The following is a 21,489-nucleotide window of genomic DNA, read 5'->3' as shown; positions in this document are numbered from 1 at the left end:
TGAATAGGTCACACACACATTTAAGGTCTTTCCCTGCAGTCAGTACTCTGATCTACCCAGACCTCTTTTTCAGTAGTTTTGAATTTAGGATTGATTTTCGCGTGAGGGGTGATTTTAGCTCAATTATATCTTCTCTTTTCTGTATAATTTTTCCAAAAACCCAGTTCTCCACAAGGGCTTGGGAAGGGAACTTAAGAAATATCTTTTCTAGAATTAATGTTTACCTTTCTACTTACAGGTAATTTGAAGCTTATAGTGTTCTCTGTCTTCTTGCAATGCTTAAAGCATGGGGTTTTATGGTTTTATCTGTTCTTGTTGCTCTGCATAGATTTTTAGATGACGTTAGGAGTGATTTGGCCGCCATAAGTAACTAAGCATAAATTCTGTGTGAAACAGGCAAATAAACAGTATTCCAATTTGGGGAAGATCTGCTATTTACAGGCTTTGAAAAGCTAATAATTTAATATAATGGCTGAAATGTTATATAGTTTTTCACAGAAATAACAACTAATTAAAGTATAGATTTACTGAATTCCAGAACTAGCACAGACCACAAGGACCAGAGCAGTCAAAGATTTAGTCAATATCTCCATCTGGCTACAGCAGAAGAGCCACCACAGACATCTCCTCAGCGAGAATGTACATTTCAACATCCCAGGACCCAAAAAAGCAAAAAAATCAGGAATGAAATTCATGTCATTACACTGAGCGTAGCAGTCTGGGTACAATGCTTTATCCAGTCAATGTAAACAAACACTGCCGATGTCTTTGCCTCCTATTCTCTGCCTATGAAATAGCAATCATAATATTTAAATAAGAACCCTTTAGGAAGTGTTACGATAAATTAGCCAGAATGTGCAAGTTACTTTGTAAATGAAAGCTTAAGTACTGTCATTTAACTTTGATGTATGGAGTGACAAAGCAGAAGCTTTAGTGACAGACTGGGGTCATAAAGATGAGTATATTGAGACCTAACAAAGAAATGGGAGATGCCTGCTAGTATTCCAGGCTGTAAGTACAAAGTTGGCTTTGAGATCTTGTGATGATGTAATTGTTTTCATTTAATTGTTAACGCCATCTGTCCCCAACTAAAAGGTATAAACATATTTTCAAAGCCATTATTTTGAAGGTAGGAACATGTACACTGGGATTCCCTGGGCCACTATTTACCCAACGACATCAAACAACGGTCATGTCTTTAAAGGAAACTCTGTAATAACTACTGTTCAAATTTGAATAAGCATCACCAAAAACATATAATCCAAGGTCCCGTATAGGTTGTCTACTGAGTGTCTGGTTGGCCCTGCCTTAGGAAAACACTCTATTTTCTTAGTGTCCACTTTACATGCTGGAAAAATGATTATTTTATAAGTGGTATTAAAATAGTCAATACATAGCATTCTTACTTGCATAGAGGTAGACACATTATGCTAATAGATCTTGCCGTCTTTCCTGGCAGCTGCTAGTCCCTCTGCTTAGAATGATTCCTCTCATGCCTATACTAACCCTTTCATGGTCTGTATCAGCTGTCACCACTTTGGAGCTTTTCCAGGTCTTCAACAGCAGACAGAATCACTGCATACTCAGGAATCTCTTATTATTTTTAAATATCCATATTTTAGTACTTGTCCATACTGCTCACCACATATATACATGATGGCAACATAGAGATATATTTAAGAGCCTGTCTTTGGTTTCTACCAGGCACCAAGGTGGACTCTGCCATTTACTTGTAGTTATCACAATGATTGGCATATCTTTCTTGAGACTTAGTAAGGGGGAGGAGGATAATATCATCTAACCCTCTAGGTTTGCCAAAAGAATTAAATGAAAATGTATGTAAAGTGCTAAATACAGCAAGTAAGTAATAAATGCATATGAGCTAATACGATTCTTCCTGCTGCAATCTCATTCTGCTTTCTGAGTGTAAATTCTCTTCCTATCAGAGATTATGTATTATGCAGCTGGTGTTCCTGAAGCACCTAGGACAATGCGTTGCACATAATAGGTACTCAGAAGGCATTTTAAAAATAAAGTTGATGGGGCCGGCCGGGTGGCACCGCAGTTATATGCGCACGTTCCGCTCGGAGGCCTGGGGTTCCCCAGTTTGGATCCCCGGTGCGGACATGGCACCACTCGTCAAGCCATGCTGTGGTAGGCATCCCACATATAAAGTAGAGGAAGATGGGTACCAACATTAGCTCAGGACCAGTCTTCCTCAGCAAAAAAGAGGAGGATTAGCAGCAGTTAGCTCAGGGCTAATCTTCCTCAAAAAATAAATAAATAAATACATAAAGTTGAATGAAAAGTATTAATCAAACATTTGTTGAGCTCTTCCATGGTGAAGGCATAGCAAGAAATGAAAAAGACATCATTTCTGACCTTTATTTAAGTCTTTAAGGGCTTAGTCTAGTCAAAAAGCTTAGTCGAGTCACCACGGGCAGTTAATCCTTAAGTGCTCAGCCTAGTTAAAAAAGTAATGTATGTGTATCTGTATTTCACTCACAAGACTAGAAGTGAAAAGGACCAAGTGAGCAGTACAAAAGTGAATGCTGACTTGGCAAACACAATTACAAGGGAGTTAAAACTTATTTTTCCGTCCATCATTTTTTCCAAATACCCTTCCCTCTGCAATTCTTCTTACTCCCACTCAAATCTCTGTTACCATGGCAATGTTTCCACCTTGAAATTCCATCACTGGAATGTCTATATTCGGTCTACAACTATTTCTACTGCTCTTTTAAATTACTCCTACAAAAATTCAATTCTCCCCTCTATGATGTGGATGAACTACACAAATGCCTACCAACTTCTGAGGCACAATTCTTGTCCCATCCCGCAGTACCGTACAAGAGTTCTTACATAGCACTATTTTAGGTATATGTTAATGCTTGATAACAAAATAAATAAACACAGATTCTGTGATCTGAACTACATATGATTCAAACTTGTTCAGATTCAAGCTCTTTACCCAATACAAAGAGAATATTTAGAGAGCTACTTAATAATCAAAACCAAGAAAAAGGAAGATTGCCAGTAAAAGAATTATCCAACAAGGACTTATTTCCTACCACCTGATCCTTAGTTTGGCTAGACACTGGATTTCTTCTGCCAGAACCTCAGAATTGTTAAGGGAACTCTAATTGCTATTGAGGTTTTCCACTGATGTGGTCTAAACTCTACTCCTATTAGACTCTTTAATGCTGCTTGATTTACTCTTAATTCCTCTGTTTTGAGTTGTGCTGCCAAAGTCCTGAAGATCTGAAACACGTCATTACCTCTGAATAGATGGTCGATTTGACTATTCTGAAAACCAATCAGATTCTGGAGAACACCTGCCAAACGCCACAAGCTAAATGGGTGCCCTGTAATCAAACTGTTGGTAGTAACTCCCAGAGCAGGTCTTCCCCCGAGCTTCTGAGAGCCAATGGAAGTCCTTGCAACTACCTCAGCTGTGTAGCTCAGGTTGAAGGAGGCCCCCAGATGCCAAAGGATCATGTTTAGAAAAATTTCAAAGTTGAGAGTGGATTCATAGATTAAGTTCTGGTGTTCCTTCAAGAATTCTCATGGAGAAAACTCGTAATTAAAGAGCCACCCAAAAATTACCAAGAAAACTTCTAGAATGGTTATTCACAAATCAGATTAACACCTTAGAAAATTTGCTGACCCCAAGACAGAGTTCCGATTGCCATTGCAAGACCTAATACTGACTATACCATAATGACTCATATGTATGATATCTCCACACTGCACAGAGGCAGCCTGTATTTTCTCCATTGACCCTGCTTATCTTGATATAGGGAAGCAAACTATCTTTCTATAAATCCTAAGTCTAAGACCAGAGTAGTTAGAAAATGAAATGAACCTATTAAAAAAAAGCCTAAATTTACTCAACATTTAAAACTCCCTCAACAAATTAAAATTGGCTATATCATTTTGCAGTTTGCCCTAATGGATCAAACGATCCTGATTAATTTATTGTTGCATTTTACTCATCTTCAATTTCTAACTACATCATTTACATAATATACCATACTGTCATGAAGTAATCCTTAACATTCCATTTGAACACATCCAGATTTCTGGGTATTATAATCAATACGCCATGGAAAGCAAAATAACGAACTCCCCAATGATTTGCAGCGTTGAAAAGCAAATGTTTTCATTCCTCACATGAGGCATGTTCCAGTACATCAGGGTTGCCCTCTAAAAGACTTTGACATACCCTTAGATTCTAAACCCTTATCTGAGAGACATCCAAGTGACTGTGTTACCCCACAAAATTGAGGTTTTCTTGCTGAGTGTGCATAAACAAGCCAATTAATTATGGCATCAGCCTTTGGAAAAAGAGATCAGTTTTATTCCACGAGATTGATCTGAAGGGAGACGGGGCCATGTGTCTTCAGATCTGTCTCCCCAATTCAGGATTTGGTGCATAATTTATGAGATTAGGGAGAATGGGCTGGCACTAGGAAATGCTGGTGGGGCAGGTTTTGTTTGGTGGGCTTCAAGCATTTATGGGAAGGTTCCAAACATTTATGATGAGGTTCTAAACTTTTATGTAGGGTGGGGAAGAAATTTTAACACGGTAGCTTCCTGAATGAGGGACCCCCTTGCTTCTGATAAGAGTTCGACTTTTAACTTCCAGTCATGTCCTGGTTGTTTGCATCCATGGGGAGGAGGATCTTTCATTCCACAGACATTTCAGGTCAAGATTTCTTCTTCTGCACATGCTCTGGCTACGTGACTTTTCTGAATTTTCTGAAAGGCAATTCTTAATCACACTGTTGATAAGAGATGGGGTCAGTTGAACTGGTCCTCAAGAGCCCACAGTTACAATTGCTACTCTGAATTCTTTATCTCTTACAGATCTTTCTCCCTTTAATGTCCTCAATATATAACAAAGAGGGCAGTCCAGCCAGCAGCAGCAGTTACCCCTGGATTCCACTGATGGATGTCACTGTCAGGACATAGCCCATCTCCTTTCAGGGGCTCCACTGTCGGCATCTTTCCCCCTTCCAATTCATAAAAATGTAAAGGAGTTTGAAAAGCCCATTTTAAACAATACAGCACTGCCAAAACTGTAAAGAGTATTTGGGGTTTGTGCATAGAAATTTATTTATGTATATAATAAGAATATATATGTATAAATTATATGAATATATACACATATATAGCATATATATTTTTGTATGCATAAATTTATATATGTATAAATACATAACATATCTTTACATATGTATAACATATATGTAGCATGTATATACATATATGTAGTATGTGTGAGTGTGTGCGTGTGCACATGCTCATTTATTTTTAAAAATACACTATAATCTAACTGGAGGTGAGCTGCCTTATGGTCCAGGCATAGCAGTACGTCATTCAAGGAAATTCTAGTCCAGTAGTCAACAAACAATTTCGATGTTTAGTCAAGTCTCTCAACAAAAAATTAAAAACTAAAATGTGACTGTAATGCGTAAACTTCTAAAATGCTCTTTTCTCCATTTTCAAATCTGGAACCCGTGGCAGATCTATCCCTCCCTACTCACCAAACTTTTTAATCCTCTATCCAAACTCATCAAAGCAGTTATTAGCTCTTATGCTCCATCTCCCTACCCCCACCCCCGCACACACTTTCACAATCAACTATTCTCTCATTCAGGAAGAGTTCCCTGCCCTTTCTAGAATAAATCAAAGCATACTGGTTTTCCTGCTTTTTCACGTCTATCCTTACCACCTTCAAAAATCATCTTTCTCCCGTTCTCCAGATTCTGTATATTAAGGCCCACAGCAAAACAGCAGCAGCATAAAGGAGAGTCTAGGAATACTTACACATAAATACGTTTTCCTATCTCATATGTCTAATCAGAGAGGATGCTCAAGATAGCATTTTTTCATTATCTGTGTATAGTGGAAAGAAGAATCCTAAGTTGTGACATCAGGTGGACAGTTATACATTCTGCAACTTAATTTCCTCAACTGAAAACGTTGTTTTAAGAATCAGGTGTAGGGCTGGCCCGGTGGCTCAGTGGTTAAGTTTATACGTTCTGCTTCTCGGAGGCCCGGGGTTCGCTGGTTCGGATCCCACGTGTGGACATGGCACCACTTGGCAAAAGCCATGCTGTGGTAGGTGTCCCACGTATAAAACAGAGGAAGATGGGCATGGATGTTAGCTCAGGGCCAGTCTCCCTCAGCAAAAAGAGGAAGATTGGCAGTAGTTAGCTCAGGGCTAATCTTCCTCAAAAAAAAAAAAAGAATCAGATGTAATCGTGTATGTTAAAATAGTACAACACACAGCTGTTAATAAACACTGGTCTCACCTGCCCTGTAATTCAACAGTATCTCCTAACATAAACTTGAGTGTTTTAGCTTGATAAGTTTTAAAGTAACTCAAGTTTTTTAAAGGTACCTCCCCTAGGGACTAAATAACAGACAGATTGAAAACCCATGCGGTAAGCTTTCTGGACACCAGGACTTTCAAAGTTATTTCAGTTATCTGCCACATCCTACTCTTAAGAGGAAGGAAGTATCTTCTTGATTTGTTAAGGATCAAAAGAAATACTAAACCTCTATTATTACATCTAGAAGTTACAAAGAGAAAATGAGCTTCAGAATCTGTGGACTTTCTATTATGTGCTTGCAGGACCAATAAATAATCTTATGTTTTGTTTGCTTGTTTGTTTTTTGCAGAGGAAGATTCGCCCTGAGCTAACATCTGTGCCAATCTTCCTCTATTTTGTATGTGGGTCACCACCACAACGTGGCCGCTGATGAGCAGTGTAGGTCCACACTCGGGAACCGAATCTGGGCCACCGAAGCAGCGCACGTAGAACTTAACCACTAGGCCATAGGGCTGGCCCTGGATTATGTTTTTAACTTCAAAAAATCTCTTTTTTTCATAGGGAAGTCATATGCTTTGAACAGTGTAAATAATCTGAGGGATTTCTACTACTATATAGAGTTGTTTTTTGGTACCTAGTTTCCATTCAACTGAATGAACTTATTGTCTAGTTTCAACTGAACTGCTTTCCATTTATATTAATAATACCTTCAAGAAGTAAAACTTTCACATTCTATATATACCAAAAATTACTTGATTCTTGCCTATCTTTGCCTTAAAGATCTTACATATGAATTCAGGGTCAAAGTTGTGTTTGCTTTTCTTTTTTCCTTCAGTGGTCTATGTTGAAAGTCCTACAGATGAAGATCATTTATGTATTCCAAGTACACTATACCACTGAAGATGAGCTTAACATCCCTGGATCCATAGAAAAGACCAGCAAAATCAACAAGCTAGCCTTGAGATATTTGATTAACGAAGGCTTTACTAGGCTTTTCTTCAATAATCCTAATTTTCCTAAAAAATCCAGACAAAAGCAGTACTGTTTCTTGCCTCAAGATGATTTCAGTCAGGCTTAATAATACCAGTGATAGAAATTATAAATGATTGTTGCTGTTTTGCCAACAAGGGAAATAGTTCACAAGTTACCCCATATCTCCAAAGACGAGCCACAAGTTAGGGTTGTTCTACTGTGGCTAAATAAAATGTCACTTGCCAGGTATTAAAAGTAAAATATAGAATTAAGCGATTGTTATTAATATTATTTCTATTATTTAGAAAACTTAAGTTAAAACTACCATTTTCTCAGTTGTTCAGGCAGAAGCATTTTTTTTAAAAAAACCATTATTATTTAAATAAATATCATTAGAGTCTTTCCTTTAGCTAAGGCAACCTAGACTTCCTCTCTCTCTCTCTCTCTCTCTCTCACGCACACAACATATTTATGACACAATTCTTTTTCCATCTTAGAAAAATAAAATGTTGACTGAAAAACACTGGAGTATGCGTGTTGACTCCTACATTAACATTCAGCTTTCACACAGCCGCATCTCTGAGTGCAAAGGAACAACAAAGGCAACAAGACTGCATGCCAAAGAGAAATCTGTGATCATATTTTGGAAAACGAGAGAGAAAGAGAGAAGGGGGCATAGTGTGAGAAGGGTCTTGTAAGATTTTCTAAAATTTGTTCCTTTATTTTGTTTTGTTCTGGGTGGGGGGATGTGATCCATTTTCTTACAGCCAGGAAAAGGCAGACTCTTTGAACCATTCACGTCGGAGGTGAGAGAATTAGGATTTTATGTAGCAATACTTTATACCATGTCACAGGAACATGAACACAGAATCTCAGATTCCTAGTCAGGATGAATAAATTAAAATGAAACAAACATTTGTCGAGAACCTTCTTTACCCATTGTCACGGATATTGCTCAAGACTTCAGCTAACCCAAAAGCCCTTTGTTCAAACTTTAAAATATATATATATTCGAACAAGACATCTCTTCAGATGAGTAAGTAGAAAAAAATTACCCTAGCAAAATCACGTGCTAGGGTTCCTGATTGGCCAGGAGAGCAGAGAGGAATAGTAACCCCCAGGCCCCCTCCTCAGGGCGGCTTTATGTGGCGCTCAGAGGCCCCTGCAGCCCGGCTTTCAGAAGTGGAGTCAGAATCCAACATTGCAGTTTCACTCCTAGAGCGAGTCTCATTCTGTACAAAAGATGAGGAATCTTTGGAGACATCATTTAAATGCCAATTTTCATGCTTCCTCTTCTAAGTTATGGCACTTAGAACATCAATATTTTAAACAGTTCAAGTATTTTTTAACTTCTAAATGAGTCATTCACTCTCCTAGTAGAGAAGAGGTAAAATAAAATGTCAATACTAAAATGTGAACTACTTCAAAGATAAGAGTTAAGTACATTTCTCATGGTTCAATGGTAATTGGCTTAGAACTTGAAGGTACAATGCCACACCTGACAAGGGGAACTCACTGGGCTCCACAGGAATTCAACGGCTGCTGGAGAAAGTGGGCCCACTACTATCAGCATCACACTTATTATACTTCTTATGCAGTTTCCTCACAACTCTCACTGAGTTTTAAAGGAATTACTTGTGCCATTCAGAATTTACATGCATCTACTAATCAATTTCAGGTACTAAAAATTCCTAAGATGTCTCCAGATTGCAGTGCCTTCTGCTCCTCTAACAAGCCCAGTGCATCGGCCAGGGCAGACTCTCCATCTGAGGTCTTCCACTGCTCCATGACAGAAGGGAGGTTCTGAGATTTAGATGATAGTACCTTGGAAGTCATAGTCCTGAGAAACCTAATGAACCAGAGCCCGTACGTCCTCACGCCGTATCTCCAAATGCTCTCAGCATGAGAACCACCTGGGGGATTTGCTGAACACCCAGCCTGCTTTCTTTCCTGTTCCCAGAGATTCTGATTCGGTAGATCCAGGGTAGGAACCCAAGGGATTTTGCAGCCATGGTCACCAGACCCCATTTTGAAAGACCTGAGGCTGCTTTCCATGCCGCAGGTTTCCAAGTCCTGAGACTGACATACTCTCCCACCAATTCAACTTGGTTCACAATCTCATCTTCAGTGTCATGCAAGAATATCTGCATTCTCTGGCCATCCCTTATACACAGTTACCAAACCATACTACACCTGAGTAAAAACAATTTCTCAGTTTTCCATCTGAAAAATGATCACAATACTTGTTATATTCCACTTTCTCATTGAATTGACACAAACATCAAACTATAATGCATAAGAAAAGTACTCTGAAGCATGAAACGGATATTCACAGATGTAAAGTGGTACTCAGGTATAGCATGGCAAATCTTTAAACAATAAAGTACCTAACAGTACTAACAAAGTGTACCTAACAAAGTGTAACATGCTAAACCTCGAATTATACACATAACTTCATATCTTCAGGGTTCTCCCATGTATATCTGTTCAATCCTTCATGCTCAGGTTTTTGTTTTTTTTTTTTTAACAAATGAATAAATAACTGGGAACCAAAGGTGGTATGGAAGGTTAATGTATTTTGCAAAACTAAGCAGATTAAATCACTCTAACTCATGAGAGACACAGAATAAATGGCCCAGTTTTAAGTGCATGTGGTTTCTCTGCTTGAGTTGCCCAAGTGATTGTTATGGTACAGAATCAGGCTAAAGTCGCTGCACGTCTATAGTATCGTACGGTTTCAGTAGAAGGGAGCGTCTCCAGAATCACACTTACATCACCTTAAGACTCTAACTGAGAACATAACAGGGCAGCACTTACATAATTCTCTGGGTCCATAAAAATACTAGGCCCACAGGAATCCCATGGATTATTCCCAAAGTGTTACACAGAATTATAATAAAATCATATTAGATAAATAAAATGGCATAAAGAATCTGACAGAGTGTCAAGCATGAAACTCAAATGTCAAACCAGTTAACTATAACACAGCTTCTACGTGAACAAATATCGGCAATTCCAAATTTATCTAAATGAATTCTGGAACAGCTGAAGAGGCTTGAAAATTCAGTATCACAGCAAGAAGTAGGGGATAGTATAATGAAGTGAGGAAGGGAAGAGAGAAACCTGTATGTCAGCTAAGAATGAGGAGAGCCCCAGAGACAATGGTTCCTCCCCCCAAAACTGGTACTAAGCCAGCATTCTTCCTTTGCGAGTAACAGAGTTCTGCTGTCCAAACAAAAGGATGAATTATATCCTTTTACTCTGAAAAATCTGCTCTCAGATGGCAGCCTATACAAGGAGAAGCCCCATTCCTACCAACGTTTTTCCACACTATCTCTGCCTACCCAAGAATGTCCTTCCTTCTTCTCTATGCCTCCTCTCCAAACTCTCACCTCAAGACTCAGGCCCAATTCCACCTATGTTATCAGGCCAGGAGCATTTCCTGGTACCAACATTAACCTATACTACTTAAGTCCATAATGACCTCTGGGGATCTTATCTATTCACAGCTCTACTGAAAATCCTAAACTGTACACATATTGGCACTTGAAATATGCAGGTGGTTACACCCTTTAGCTAACAGCTAAATGTTAGAAGCCTTGAGTTATAATCTTACAACTGACACTGATTATGTCTGGGCTTTAGGCAAGTGACTGCATTACCATGTTCTTAATTTCTCTTGTGAAAAATGGTGACCACAATACTCTGCTCCATCTTCTCACTGAATTTATGCAACTATCAAAGGATAACGCACAATAAGGTAGTCTAAATTATGCAAGGGATACTTATAGATGCAAAGTAGTATTGTCGCCATCATTTTTCATCAGACTATGAACTCTGAAGAAGCCAGAGGAAGTACAGTTCCAGCATCAAGGAAATGCACAGATTAACCAAATTGATTCAGTGAAATAATCGACAGACATTATTTCAATATGTATTTTTCATGAAACATGAAAATAAAATAACGAGAACGATTCTTCAAGACCTGCAAAAACCACTGATTCTCCATGATTGCTTCACTTAGGACATTTCTAGAATTTTTTAAATGGCAGCTTAGTATTACCAAAAAAGCATCTTTTTTTGAGTTCAAAAACAGTCCGTTCTGACACTGAGAAGTCGCGTGATCTTGGAGAAGTTACTTAACTATTATTAATTACAAATGTCCTCATTAGTAAAGTGGAGATGATCACCACAGGATTAGCATGAGTGCTAGATGAGATTTTGTCAATGACCAGACACATAGTCGTGTCCATAAACGGTACCCTTCATGGCTATTCCTATGAGAAATTCTATATTAGGATTATCTTCCAAATAAACTGGGGCTCCTTCAAGTCAGACTATCGTCTACCTGGAGCCTCAACAACGTGCACCGTAAGTGATTGTTTTGAGGCTGAATTAACAAACGAATGTGCCTGAAATCAAGCTGAGAGTTAATACACATGATGCAATCTGAGCTCAATTAAGTGCTAAATTGGGTGAGCAGTGACTACAGATAGATTCAATAAAAGTGCAGAGAAGAGAGAGATCAATGGGAATGCTTTATAGAAGAGAATTTTGTTCTGGGACTGGTCATGGGATAACCATGACCTAAATAAAAAACAGGAACAGTGAGGGTATTAGGTGAGGCAACAACTAGCAGCCAATAAATATCATATATATTAACTCCTTTATCCTCCTAGAAACTCCTGGAGGTAGGTACTATTATAATCACCACTTTACAGATAAAGAAAACGAGACAGAGAGACATTAAGTAGCATGTTCAGTCGCAGAAAAGCTGCCAGAACCAAGACATAAACATAGTCAGTCTAGCTCCAGAGCCCCCACACTTAACCACAGAGAGTCATCGAGGTAAAATCTATGTGAATAACTAGACATATATTTTAATTTACGTATACAAAATATTTTATATCATGAAATTAAGCAGAAATTTAGACTAACAACAATTGTAAGAGCAGTTGCTTTTTATTGATTACTTAATACATAGTGTACTTATGCTAAGCATTATGTATATAATTTCATTTACTCTAGCTGAATTCTATACCCTTTACTATATCTGAATTTAAATATAGGAAAATGCTCACATTCTTCTCAGAAACATTTCTCTAGTTCAAAAACATTGCATAGAAATATGACTATGCCCCAAGGACAATAATCCAAAGAAGCTAAAGACAAAATCTCTGCTTATATGTATTTATGGAATGTCGATGTGGAAATCAGAAGCCGACGCAGCAAATAAAATTTGGTAGGAGGGAGATGACAGCAAATGAGGGCACATAGTCATGCAATGTGAATGGAAAGAGACAACTGCCTCTATATATTTTATGAAGATAAAACAACAGACATTAAGGGTTTTGCCATACTCATTTACCATACTAATAATGATGATGTATATGAAAATGATGCTCCGTTGCAAAATAGTTGATGGTGAAAGGCTGGAGAAATTTTCAGGAATACATATAAGTTTTAGTGAGTACAATATTGATGGGGGAAAAAATATATGATCTTGTACATGAGGAGGTCATAAGTATGAGCCTGAAAATAATGTCTAGACTGTCAGATGCCTAAAATGTGCCAGTAGCCACTGTACTGTTTGTAGAAAATATTTCACCTCAAATACTTGGCCTCTTTATTTTTTTAGTAAATACAATAATATATTGATGATCCATTTTTAAATGATCTGAATACTCATCTTTTCATGGAATTTATAACAAAACTTGAAGCGACCCAGGAGACTTTTCCACCATCTTCTAACAGCTGCCTTAGCCGAGAGAGGCTGGAGGTTTTAAACCACAGTTGCATTAATTTCTTTCAAGTTGAAAATAAAAAAGTATATAACCGAGGTTAAAAAAAAAAAATGAACCAAAGAAAACGACTTTATCTTCATTTTAAAGAACAGTAAGATTGTCTTATTTAGCAAATATAGGCTTTAAGACTGAATAATCTCAATCACCATCTTCATCGCTTTGTTGAAAAAGATATAATTAGTTATGACAAGAATATAGCAACGAGAGTGAAGTTTCAGAGTTGGAAACAGAATTGATCATGGGGACTATGAGTCATCTGAACATCAGAGTTCATTTACGATTGACGAGAAGCATATATTTCTTTACTAAGGAAATCTTTCTTCAACATTCCCTTAAGACAAGAAAAAGGACTGACCAGTGGATCAGAGACAGATTCATTTTTCCAGAGGCCACAGACACAACCACTCAGCAAGTCATTAAACTGATCAAACTCGCCACCAGGTCGAATGTGACTTGGTAGCAAAGCAACCATTTTCCTCAATGATTCTCCCCCACTCCGTACGTTTGTAGACAACTTGACATGGTTCCATAGGTCACTGAGGCCCCATTCATTTTTTCAGTCTCTTTTTCTATCCGATCAAACTGATCAATTTTGACCAAATGCCAGACATTGTGATTTTTACATTACTGAGGGCTAGATCTTGTTGTCTTCCTTAGGGTGCTGGACGTTATTCTGACAGAACTATGTAACTTGCAGATCAGTTTGATCCTTTCAAATCTCCGTTTCAGGTCTGTCACGGCAAGTCCAGATCAGACTACTCTGGGACTAACTCAGTTCCATTGCTAAGCTGTGGCCCTTAGACCTCTACCAAATGCCCCATGTATGAACAGCTCTCTCCATTCTGGTTTGTGTGAACTTTCTATGAACTCCAAGAATTGTTCTGCCTATTGCCTTCATTCTTTCCTTGCCTTCCTCTGCACAAGAGCATTACTTAGCCAAACTCTTAAGCGGACCATTCTGAAGATCTCCAGAGCTCTTTGTACACCTCCTTCGTCTCTGTTATTGTTCTCCTTAAAAATTAGTTGCCTTGACCTCTCCAAATTCCAATCCCTGCCTGCTTAACTCAGTGCAACTGCTAAGCCCTGTGTGGGTTCTCCCTTCCTGCTTTGCCTCCAGGCAGGAGCCTGAGGCAACAGTAGAGTTCACCTCCTTTTCTACCCTACTCCCAGGGATCATAGTCCCTAACTGTCTGTTGTCCAATACGTGAAAAACCTTTCATAGATTCTGTCTGGTTTTCTAGTTGTTTATGTTGGGAGGTCAATTCCGATAACAGTTAATCCTTCATGGTCAGAAGCAAAAGTCCTCCAAGGGTTAAATAAAGTATTTTTGTGAGACACTTTATAAAGTGTGAATCAATATGCAAATATTAGCACAAGAAAACATATCTAGATAAATACATGCCTCATGGTCCAGATTTTTTTTCTTTTTTTTAAGTTTTTTATTGAGGTCATATTAGTTTACAACACTATGTAAATCCCAGGTGTACATCATTATATTTCAGAGGGAGAAAGGGGTAAAGGGACACATATGTACGGTAACAGATGGAAACTAGACTTTTGGTGGCAAACACGGTGCAGTCTACACCGAAACAGATTTTTTTCTTATTCTACCAGAAAGACTAGTACACGAAGCAGAACACGATCTTGCATACACTAAAAATGTTCTGGAAAGATTAATTTCCCCAAAATCAAAATTCCCAAATTACTCAGAGTTTGAAATTTCTTTAAGAAGTGTTCCTTTTTACAAAGCACTGACCTATAAAAATGCAAATAACTCTTGGAAAGAAAATCATTTTATATTCTCCTCAATGAATGAGACTGCAGTTAGAACTGGTCATCCGTTGGTACCATGACCCATCACAGCACAGAGCGTCTGGGTGTCGGGACTCTGGGGGGAGGAGAGTAAAGTTGAAGGAGAATGTACATTGCTAACGGGAAAGAAGCGGGGCAGAATCATCAACTTCATAGCTTTGCCCAGGGCAGGCCCAGAGGGAAAGAATTCGTCTGCCTGCTATATTTCCCTTGGGTACTATCTGTAATTACTATCACAGCTCATTGATTTTCAATTCTTTCTATTAATACATTTATTGGCCATTTTGACATAATCTTTTCCTGCTTTTTAAAAGATGGTCTTCTCATATTAGCAGTAAACGCAACTTCTGCATATGTTTTCCTTTGAAGCCAGCGAGTGACATGCAAAGACTTCACTACAGATCAAAAGATCTCAAGCAGTGGGTCATCAGAGAATATTAAATGATAAGCAAATTCATATGTCTTAAGATAATTCTACCAATTCACTAGCTATGCTGGCTCCTGTTCCACAGTAGGGGAGGTAATAATGAGACCCTGTCAAAGGGTAATGCAAGTGGCATTTTTATAGCGCCTTTTCTTCTCTTCTGAAAAAGTCATTAAAGTAACACTGTCTTACTAATAAGCTTTTACACACAGATGTATATTAAATCTTTTATGTTAAACTAAACATAGAGGTTTACTGAGGAAAAGAAGAAGGTTTGTTTGTTGGACTTTTTTTCTCCAAAGCCACTGAATTTTAATGTAACGCCCTGTCTTAAATAAGCATTCCATAGCACATGTCTAGGTTCAGCTACAATACTTGCACCTGTCTCTATTTATTTATTAAGCCTAAGGATTGGAGTCTTTTCTAAAATAGCCCCTGACTCAAAATATTCTCCATTTCAATATGGCACTGGCTCTCACTTACAATAAACAGCATCTGAAATAATTACTGTTTATTGAGCCCTGCCTAACTATTAGTTCCTTGTGCTGGGATGATGAGGAATAACGAGAAACATAAACCGTAAGTTCTGCTCTTAAGGAAGTTACAAGAGAGTTGGCTTAATGGTGCTGGTCAGTTCTCTGTGATACAGAAATGCCTTCAACATCTTGTTATACAGAACGGTTTGCAAGCCGCCTCTAGGGAAAAGACCATTATTCTCTGTTGTCCTACCTCTAAAATCAGGGAGCTCAGAGGAATCTCTGGTCTGACCAGGCCTGATATTTTTCTGCTAGTAAGCCATGGATAATACAACTGAACCTATAGCTGTCTGCTGCCAGACTCCTGCCCTTCCCAGCCACATGGCTGTGGTAGAGAGACATCAGGCTTTCTCCCCCAGCGTGCCACAGAGAGGTCTTCTACCACCCAATTACTGACTGCTTGCAGCACTTTAAACTGGCAAAATATCCAATCTCCTTCTCTCTCCCTGCCACACCATTGCCACTACGCTCGACCCACAGGTCAGAACTGCACCTGCCTCTACAAGAGAAGAGAGAGGAGGAGGCACCAAGGGCATCACACTGCTGTGCTGGTGGAGGAACTCAGGTCACCTCCTTCTCGGGCTCCTCCAGCTTTAGGAAACAGGGAGGGTGACTGAGTGAGGACTGTTTCTTTCATGGCTCCCTCTAATATCTCTGCACCTACGTCTTTTTTTATATTTTTATTTACAGAGCTCTTCTTGTCTTTTTTTTTAAACATTTTACTTTAAAGAATTTCAAACATATACAAATATTAGGCAGAATAATTAAATAAGCCCCCTTGTACCCATCATTCAGCTTCAATAATGAAGGAATCATGACCAATCTTATATCATCTCTAGCCCCATCCATTCTGCCCTCCCATTTTATTTTGCAGCAAATCCCATTTAATCATTTCATCTGTAAATATATCAATAAGTATATTTAAAGTAAATGAACTCAGAACTCCTTTAAAATTGTGGTCAAATACCATTATCATAGCAAAATATTCTATCATTTTTGTGTTAATATGATAATTGATTTCTGGCTTCATTGTTTTATTTTTTAAATGATAAAATCAAATCAGAACTTGAAACATTTCTCCGGATATTATTACATAAAAATTCAAATAAAAAATAAGGGTTCCAATCTGAGATTTACCTGAAATCTTCTTTTAGAATTATAAACGAATACAGACGTTGAAATCTCTATTAAATATCTCATGAGAATTGTAGTAACAGAAACCAAAGCAATGGGGCCCTTTTTATCCTTGTTTTTCTTCAAAAGGAGAACATTTATTTAGCATCCCCAAAGCAGGCAGATGCTTGTGAGGTTGGATGGTTCACTTGACTTCCCAGATGAGGAGAAACAGGCAGACAAAGATCAAATGGGACCCACACAGGTGGCACCTGGCTAAGCAAGCATCTTTACTCAGCTCTTCTCACTTTAAAGTCTATTCAATACTACTTCCACACACAGGTAGCTTCCTTGTAATATGACTGTCAAATCCATAATTGGAAATACTTCTCTCACTCCTTGCATGTTACCAGAATCAAAGAATGTCAGGTTGAACCTGGGAAGGCCTCTTCTCCAACACACCCACTGTACAGATGAGGAAACAGAGGTCTGGAGATACAAAGTAACTTCCTAATGCTATTCAAGCCAGTGAGCTGCCGAGCCAGGAATAAAATCACAGTTTATGTCTTTGAGGCAGTACCCTTTCTCTGCACTCCACCTTATCTTTGGGTGTAACAGTTGCAGGATTCCTCATCCTGCTGTAGTCCTCTGCCTAATAACATGCTAGAACATCCAAAGGCTGATGGCATTTGGGAAGCTCTTATAACAGCAGGACACCACACCAAAGGTCACAAAGTCATTCCAACACTCCTTGCCCTTGTAGCCTATCACAAGAGCACGTGCCCTTCCCATGGACAGCTCAGCAGCACGTGCTGTATTACTGACAAGCCTGAAGAGAACCGAAGTCACATTTCAGGAGACTGCAGTAATCATCTACTTAGATCTCACAACACTAAGTATGCAAGTGCTACAGAATTCCAAACAGAAGGAAGGCACACAGAGTTGGTGTCAATATGCCACCGTATCTACCCAGTTCACATGGCTACAAGATGAAGACTCTTCCATCAATGAGAATATGCATCTCCAATTTTCATTTTTATGTTCACACAACCCTACGAGGTAGATGGAGCCACTTTATAAGCCCCTATTGACTGGTTTCATATTTTTCACCATGCCAGTTATAATGTCTGGACAAGCTGAATAAAGCATATATTTGCTGAGCACTTACCATGTGCCAGGAAGTATAAGAAAAATACAAGAAATAGTTCATGACCTCTAAGAGTTCACAGTTTAATTGAGGCGACACGACCACACACACACACCACAAAACTGTTAAGACAATGAGGTAAGGCAGTCAGAACTTTTCAAAGAGAGAAAGCCAGAGAGGCTAACTTGGACCTGTTCCACAGGCTTTCTTTAGGCTCTGAAATGTGCTCATCAGGTCCTGAATTCCTTGGAGGGGTGGGGTTACATGTAGAGACCAGCTGACAGGAGAAGACCTAAGGGACTATTTATAGATGGAAGGAGAGCACAGGCATATGCCTTCATGGTGCACTGAAACAGGAGGTCCACATAAAGAAGTATATCTCTACAATGCTCCCTGTAGCCTAAAAGGCAGACTAACTTTTCTTCCCCAAAAGACTGGATGCTAATGTCTGTCTTAAAAACAGAGTCTCAAAACTAGGTTTTCCAGAGTGATTATAGAGTCCAACCAAGGCACCAACTTCAGGCTTTCTCATTCACTGCTGTGACGCATAGGTGCATTTCTGTAACTTTTTCTTCACTGTAACTAATATCTTTTTCAAAAGCCCATAATAACACGATTATTTTAATTTCACCAATACATCGACATTTTCTTATGAAGAATCAAACTTCAACCAGCCTTGAATAACAAATGAGGAAAGAGTCCCGTAAGACTGAAATCAAGAAATCATCAGAATTCTAGCACTCCTTATGTAAAAATAATTCTGAGATTCTGAAATCATACAGTATGTCACCCATCCCATTCTCCCTAATGAAACTCCAGTCAGTGACCAAAAATGAAGTTCATTAAAAGTCTAGATTTTATCTCTAATTTTAAAGAAGAGTTTATTTGAAGTATTACAAATGACTAAATACAAATTATTGTATTCTATAATACATTTCATCAAACACTGTGCGCTGCTTCTTAAAGCTTGACTGTCAAAGAGAACAAAATTATATCTGTCATGTATTTAAGAAATACATACAAAAACTTAGGAAAAGAATAAAATCAAGTTTCTATTTTCCTTCAACATACACAATCTAAATTAGGGCGAAAATACCAACATCAGCTCCACTCAATAGGAGGAAAATTGATTTTGATGAACAGACATTAAGCACGTAAAATCTATGAAACTACAAGTTTTTCTGTCCCTATTTGAGGACAGAAAACTACTTTTAATAAATAATGTGACATGAGGTTCTTATTCACACTGTAAAACCTCTGGGAATATTGGCTTTTTGTTTTTTGTGCTCCTAAATCTTTCACGCAAACCTTACCTTACAAATGAAAAATGATAGTAAAGAGGAGAGAAGTATCTAGATATCATTAAAGATTTGCAGGACTGGTGACAACAATGCACTATCCTGGCTTTGACTAGTAGCTTTGACAGGTAGTATTTTCTGACTGGTTTTCTGTACTTTTTTGCCTTTCTCTAACATATAGGACTTGAGTAGATTTACCGCCACTGAAGTTGAAGAACATACAGTCATGCACTACACAACGACGTTCCAGTCAACAACGACCGCATATACGACAGTAGTCCCATAAGATTAGTACCATATAGCTTAGGTGTGTAGTAGGCTGTACCATATAGGTTTGAGTGAGGACACTCTATGATGCTTATACAATGACGAAACCGCCTAATGACGCATTTATCAGAATGTATCCCCGTCATTAAACAACGTCATGACTGTATTGCAAAATAAAAGCAAGATTGTGAAATACATCACTTTTTCACTTTTCCATCAGCAGTGGAAAAAGGCCATCCTCTCTGAATGAGATGTTATAGTCTATATAATTTGTTGAACTTAAACATGAGGTGTGCAGAAATTTATTTTATTAAACTGATGTTAATGCATCTAGATTAAGAAAACAGAACTCTAAAGAAATAAAACAAATCCTTCTTGTGGTTAGGTTAAACAATAAAAATAAAGACTAAATCGTGTGGAGGATATAGAGTTTAACTTGATGAGTCAGGCTAGAAAATCCAGGTGAACACAAGACTTTTTCTGAAGGTTGGTCTACAGTCAACAAATACTACTAATAACTGCCACATAGTCTTTGCTCTCTCATCGTGTTCTATTGCGTAAGTTTGGGGTTGAATCTATGTGAGCCAGTCATTATGTCATGGATAGAACTGTGGAGCTGACATACTCACAAAGTCCATTTCAGAGCTGCGACAATCAACACTGAACATAAAGGTGAAATGATGTCCTCTACCACGGTGGGGCTCTGTTTCAGACACAGGCTTACACTGAACAAGAGAAATATGTATTGAAATGCCATACACCCTGCCACACATTGCTCAGGAATGGAGAAGTTACTGGAGAAGCCCTCTAAGTGTTACCATCTAGATCCATGCCCTCGGATGTCCTCATTACGAAATCCTTTTGGAACATCAGTTTTCTAATCCCTTGAATGGGGTCCCAAACGAACTCATGCACACTGATTTTTGTAACAGCGATCTTTTATTCACTTTTAAAATTTCTTTTGACTGCTCAATTAAAGAACATTGCTAATGGTCTATGTTGATTTTCTGAATAAGAGAAACACTAAAAGATTAAGATAAAATACTTATTTATGTCCTTTTTTCGGTCTTCGGTACTGCCTCAGTGGTGGTGGTTTAATAAGACAGTTACACAGTGTGCACTCAGGGCCATGAGCAGTGCTTTCTCCCTTAAATACAAAATGTGGTCAGCTATCGCTGCAAGCCATCAAACTGCCCTTATTATGATGTTAACTAGGAGAGCTATAAATGTGAACCTCCTACATCCTTTTTAAAAAACCTAGCTGTGCTCTTAAGTCTTCATATTTTCAGTAGCCATAAATTAATTCGTCAATTTGGTTACATATTGTTAAATAACCTTTCTTTTGCTTTTATGTGCTTTTCAAACTCACTGACCGGAATTTCATCAACTGTTTTAGCCCTCATTGAGTAAAAAAGGGTAAATACAAATGTCAAAAGAAAAATCCATCCAACAAACAGTAGCATTCCCATACCTGTATTCTGCAATTTCCTAATTTAGGAAGAACCAAGCTATTTCGACATTGAGGTTATACTCCCACCTTATTTTCTAATACTTCCTCTTCGCTTTGGATTTCTATTAGCTGTTCAAAACATTCACCAATTTAAACAAAGTCATCTGGTTCTTATAAGGTCATGATGCCTTCCTAATCTCAGGAAGTTAGTAATATTTGAGGCTGGTAAGAATCAAGCACAGTCTCAGACGATTTTAACTCAAGAGAGAAAACCTTAAGCAAGTGAAAACCAGAAGTGTTCTGCAAACCTAGGCTCTGGAAATGA

The 21,489-nt window shown here is 38.3% G+C and overlaps 1 protein-coding gene across 2 annotated transcripts in view; it reads right to left on the bottom strand.

The window, feature by feature from the left end:
- The window catches only part of KLF12 (KLF transcription factor 12), a 470,708-nt gene that overhangs the window by 264,350 nt on the left and 184,869 nt on the right, over positions 1-21,489 (bottom strand). The window lies entirely within an intron of this gene.

This window comes from Equus quagga, chromosome 6 (genome assembly GCF_021613505.1).
Source record: "Equus quagga isolate Etosha38 chromosome 6, UCLA_HA_Equagga_1.0, whole genome shotgun sequence".
NCBI classification, from domain to species: domain Eukaryota; kingdom Metazoa; phylum Chordata; class Mammalia; order Perissodactyla; family Equidae; genus Equus; species Equus quagga.
This window is presented reverse-complemented; position numbering and strand designations above follow the sequence as displayed.